Below are 6,138 nucleotides of genomic sequence, written 5' to 3'. Positions count from 1 at the left end.
ACGCACGCCACCAAAATATACTCACCATTCAAACTAATCGGTTGTGTGGCAGCCAGCTGGCTAATTGAGAAGCTTCCGTGTCACTAACGTCATCAAATATGGTGTACATGACGTTATGCAGGCTTTGTGTCCAGACCACCTCTTTTCCCACGCAGCTCGGTGTTACCTCTTTTTGAGAGTGTTAAGTGATACGGACAAAAAAAAAAAAAAAACGCTGGGTATAGTTTTCGGACTGGCCGAGTGTAAATGGAAAATCCCCGCGGATGATTATCGGACAGATAATTGATCGTTCAGTAATTTTCCCTTGGCCAAGCACACCCTTGGTCTTGCTTGCGTCTGCCTTAAAGCGTCACGCTGTCGCCCATGGCAACCGATGAAATTGTCGGCAAAAACTGCCTTAAATTGCTGCAGTCCGCCATAGCGTTCCACTAATTCACTGCAGAATCTGGATGAAAAAGTATAAGTTCCACAACAATAACCACTGAAGTTGATAAAAAAGACTGAAAGTGTCCACAAAATCACAAAAAGCTTTACATTCATTGAAAGGGAAGTCTTGAAAAGCTATGAAAGTTTACCCCCAATGACGTCAATCGGCTGAATCGCGCAAGCACGTGTAGAGACATTGGGATTGCAATGGCCTGGTAATAGCCTTATTCCTCGAAGAAAAACCGGAAGAATAGAGGTATGGATCGGTTGATATTTTGGCAACATGCTATTGTCGAAACAATATCAGAAGCTACTGCTTCGATAAAGGCAGTGTTACCGAAATAGTGGTAGGCCTGGCGAGGACAGCCTGCTTTGCAAGCATAAACATACAATAATTTCATAAATTTTGTCGTGAAGCTTTTTTGCACATTCAGAATGAATCTCAGTCTTGATTCAAACACTTGTTATTCCCTATCAGAACGCGTTCTAAAATCTTCTGCTATTGTATATATTGTTTCGATAAAGGTATGTTGTCGAAATATCATCTCATCTGTATCTCTATTTTGCTGTTTTATCTGAGGAATAATGCTATTACTACTGTCTTATCTATGTGAATAATGTTCCTCACGAACGCACTGATCAACTTACCTAAAAACGTGTCTCTAGTATTTCTGCTTCCGTCACAGCGTCGGTCTTGAGAAGCACCGCACGGCGTTGTACGCTCCGCGCGAGCGGCGGGTGCTAACCGACGATGCCGCGGAACGCACGGGGCGGCAGGCATTGTTTCATGAACGGAGCCATGCAACATAGAAGCATGGTAAACACATGATAATATAATATACTAGTATTCTCCCAGTGGAACAAGGCACATGCCTGTTAGGTTGTGTGTCACTCCGGGTCGTGGTCTCGTATGTATGACGTTGTAAACCTGAAAAGTGGGATGTTTGAAAAAAACTGACCTTTCACCTGCGGTCATGGGTGTTGATTATTGATCGAGCAGCATGATACAATCGCAATATGTTGCAAGGAGCAATTCACTGGTGTTTCTTGTAAAGATCCGTTTTTGTTATTTGGAAACAACAGAGTCGCATCGGTTTCCCCTATCAGTTCGCGTTCTGAAAAACAGGAGGATCAGGAGGGGGGGGGGGAAGACTCTGAAAACAAAAATGGCAGTAATATTTGTTTCCCGGTCTTAAGCTATATGAAGCTTATGTGAAAAATTGTCCATTTTACGCTGCATTAACGATTTTGTGATTTTATCCCTTGCTTTTCTCAGCACAGCCCGCCCAAGGCGTAAAGGAGGGAAGTCTGCACGAGCAGCGTCTGACTCTCACCCATAACGAATTTACCAGAGAAACACGCCTTTCGGTGGGACCCAGATCGCCCGGGAACCCGGAAGGTAAAATGAAATGCGCCAGACGCCACCAGCTCAAGGGAGATCCATAATGCATTAATCACGTACACGTGTGGCCCATTTGTATCAGTGACAGGCACCGGATGACACCTTTTTAAACGACATGGCCCCCTCCACCCCCCATCCCCCCACCCCCCCACCCAGCTGTTGGAAAGCACGCGCGGCGCAATTGCATCGGCAGCAGATGGCGTATGCAACGGGGCCTCACAGAGGCCCATGTCCGCGCCCGGTACGAGCAGCGCCGGCGCTGCACCACGCGTCGGACCCGCCGCGCTGGAGCGGGCTACCAGCTGCGTATTGCCCATGGCAGAAAGGTGGGCCCGTGGAAAAAAAACTGAAAGGCGCAGAGTCGGGCCAAAGGGATTTAATCTTGCCAGAGCGTCATTGTGGGCCGCATGCATCAGCCTGGTCCATACACGGCTGGATGGATGTGCATTTCTTACTTAGGGAGTACATGGGGACCGCATTAACCCTCACCCGATACGCCGTTTTTTAACGCGGACCGATAGCGGAAGGGGTGGGGGCCCCGATTGCGACCTCTCTGGTGTTTCGAAACCAATGCCAATGGAGTTGAGCAGAAAAGGCCTTTGGGGTCGTCTCAACAAGATCTCGGGATCAATACTAGTCTTAATGTTGTTAGGTCAATAATATATGTGATGTCTTTTGAGCATACACTCATGATATATAGCTCCACCGATATATCAATGTCGGCCACACCACGCGCGTTCCGCGGCGTCGTCGGTTGCCTCCCGGCTCCCATCCGCGCCGGTAGCAGATCGTCGTGCAGTGTTCCTAAAAAAAAAAAAAAAACGGCCGCTTCCCGTAACCAGAAAAGCTAGGAACACGCTTTCGGTGTCCAAACACACACAATGAATGTTCCATGGGCTGCTGTAAATTTGGGTACGATTGCGGGACAGGTTAGAGAGGTATCCTAAAAACCTTGGGGCTCACGTCGAACCCTTCCTCTATCAGTGCGAGGGTGTACACGCAAATTTTCATAAAGAGGTAACCAGTAGCAAATCCAGGACTTTGCAACAACACACCAGCTGTCCTATGAGGTCAGTGAAAGGCTGGCATTTGGTTGTCTCTGAGGATAATGTTTGCTATTTCATGGTGATAGCACCCGTACTGAAACAGGAAAGCTCTGGAAGCCATTCATTCTGCGGTGCTCATTCATGTGCATATTTCTTTGCACTTGTGAGCATGGCATTGTACGGATGCAAATATGGTTTTGTTCATAACCGTTTTTGCTAACATTTGTGGAAGGGAACCTTTATTTGGTGCGCGGCGGAAGCGGCGAAGTGGGCGCAGGAGCGAGGAACGGCGGAAGCAGAAACGTTTTTGGCGGAGCAGTGTCGGGGAGGAAACGGGGGGGCGCTTGGCTTGGAAGGCAGGGTACCGGCCTGTGTACGCTGTTTGGGGGCCAGCATGAGTGACGTGCTGCGTGGCTCAAATACATAACATTTTTGAGATCCGCTAGCTGCTTTTACAAGCTATTTCGGCACATGAGCTCAAGATGGCGGAACCTGGGAATTTGGACTTGAGAATCATTCCGCAGTTCAGTGGCCAGGAATCCACTGTGGAGTGGCTCGATAAGTGGACCTAGTGTGCAGACTGAAAGGAGTGAGCGACCAGTTAAACGTGATTCCCCCCAGGCTCACTGGTGGGGCATCCAGCGTGTGTCAGCAACTTTCCGATAAGGATAAGCAGAAGCCGAGCGAGATAAAGGACGCCCTGATCACGGCTTTCGCCGTCGGCAAATTTGACGCATACTAGAAATTCGTCTATAGGCGTCTCAGAGCCGGCGAAGTCGCCGACGTCTTCTTTGCAGACTTGCGCAGCCTGGCCAATCTGTTTGGCGGTTTGTCTGAGACGGGGTTGATCTGCGTCTTCGTGGCTGGCTCGCCAGAGACAGTGCGGCACGCGCTGAGGGCCAGCGCGCGCGTGGAGGCCCTGGGCCTGACTGAGGTGCTGGGCCGGGCACGCGCCCTGGTCGGGAGGAGTTTATCTCATCTTTTTGTAATTTTACAGCTAGAAATGTTGGCTGGGGGGGGGAATCAGCATTGAGGGGGTGCAACCCAACATAGATATTGCGCAGTGCTCCAGAAATCAAATTGAATTGACACTCCTGCATTAGACATGACAGACATCGCGGACAACCTTAGATGTGCATGCTACTTGCATGCAAAGGGCAATTTTGGCTTGCTGATTTAATTTCCACCAATGTTTGGATCTTGTTAACGAAATGTGTCGTTCTGTAGCAGCTGATGTTTTTGGTCTGACCTGCATATGTTTACACCGGCGTACTAATAAATAAAAAAGATGGCAGCCAGCAATTTTTAATCCTCACCCTGATTCGCCAGTTTTTATACCACGGACAGGTGGAGCGGGTGGGAAGGATTCCCTGACGTTTGTAAACTAAAAAGGTAAACCCTCGCAAAAAAATAAACAACGGTGAGCTGTCTTTAGCGAGAACTCGTGATTGGTAACAAGTCTCATGTTGTTAACTGCCCCACTAGACCAAGTTGAAGGTCAAATTTTCCTGAAAACCAAACATCAGCTTTGCATGTTCATACATATAAACCATGCAGTAAAGTGACATGGAACATGAAGAGGTATGTTCCTTGTTTAATCATGAGTACAATGGCATATAGTTTTATGTGTTTGGAGCCTATATTTATAAGGTAGGGTTTTTGTTCATGTAACAGTGCTAACCCGCCGCGCGCAGTCCGCAGAATCGTCGCTTGCGCTTCGCCGCACCCGCCTGCCTTGAATTGTCTTGCAATGGTCGTAAGAAACATCGCTACTCTGAAACCAGCATTGCTAGGGGCACTTTTTTGGTGTCAACACGCGCACAACGGATACACCAGAGGCTACCAAGGATGTTAGCTAGACCGCACAATATGCCGCATTGGTACCCCAGAAAACCGTAGCGGGAGGGGTGTTGCATAGCCCCCCCTCTCCCCCCCCCCTCCTGTCATGGCGAGTAACTTGTTCGGAAAAGTCTATCCGCCTGGCGTGAAGTTTTTGAAAAAAACATACAATCTACCTGTTGGGGCGCGGCGGAGGGCGTCCACTAGTTAAAACGTGTCGCGCCAGGCTTGGAGCATGCCAAAGGCATGGTGGATAGTTTGGTGACGGTTGAGATGGGTTCGAAGAGTACATTCGATTTTCATAAGGGGGCATGGCCTCGTGGAGACTCCCTATATTTGACGTCATTCTTAATGCCGCTTGCTGCTGTTTCGGAATCTGCCGTGCATTTTGCTGCCTTGGCTATCGAGGTCCTTCGTTGTTGTTTTTTTTTGGGGGGGGGGGGGGTCGAGGAAAGCAAATCCAGCCGTAGACCGAGTTTAAACGTGAGGCCCCGACAAGTCCCGAGGGTGGAAGACAACTCCTGTTGTGACTGGGCTATCTCATTAGTCTAGGGCAGGTACACCTGCTTTCCTAGCTGCAGCACATACCCTGACATTTGTTCAAGGGCAGTGTATGACTGGACGTTTCGGTTATGTATATGATATTGAAAATTGCAGTAATGAAAGAGGCTTTCCGTGATAGGCTGATTTCTGATGACGCTACTGGGCATGGACTCATGACCATTTGATATCGTATTACGCTACTGGCGACAATATTCCCTCCAAAAATTTAGTCGGCGACAAAAACTACACTTTTACTACCCCTGTAGCCGGTCCTGCGGTGGAAATCTTATTTGACCTCCTGCGCACCATTATGTAAGAAACACATTTCATTGGTCATGCTGTTCGAACGAGTCTGCTTTGTTTTGCTTGCAGCGCACTAATTTGTCAAAGTGTGGTAACTGCTACGAAGGCTTGAAACGCTCTGTTCATGCAAAAATTCATGCAAACAGGAATGTATTATCCCGCAAGCTCAACAACAAATTATACCAAAGCCTTGATTTCTCCTCTAAGGCGCATACCATGGTGGCCTTCGAGGCGCACTTTGGCTTTGGATATGGGAGTGTCACAGGGTCTGTAGCGACGCAATGGCTCAAATTTTAATCAATGCGCTTCCCGGCAAGAGGTCCTTGCCGCCTGTTGAGCCAATCACAAACGTGCTCTCATTCGCAACAGTAGAGGTACCATGGCGCTTGTCATGAAGGGGATATCTAAAATTGCAGGGAAAAACATATCGCTGTTACAAAGCGTTACCAGTGTGATTTTGACTTCGTAGGACCCTTTTTAATTCATGAAATGACATCTGAGAGCCCATCTAAACACTTAATCCAGAGAGGAGCCTATCTGAGATCCCACAAGGTCCATCTTATAGCAGAGGGAAGGCCA

The sequence above is a fragment of the Pollicipes pollicipes genome, unplaced genomic scaffold, assembly GCF_011947565.3.
Source record: "Pollicipes pollicipes isolate AB1234 unplaced genomic scaffold, Ppol_2.1 Scaffold_4219;HRSCAF=4965_pilon_pilon_pilon, whole genome shotgun sequence".
In the NCBI taxonomy this organism is placed as follows: Eukaryota; Metazoa; Arthropoda; class Thecostraca; order Pollicipedomorpha; family Pollicipedidae; genus Pollicipes; species Pollicipes pollicipes.
This window is presented reverse-complemented; position numbering follows the sequence as displayed.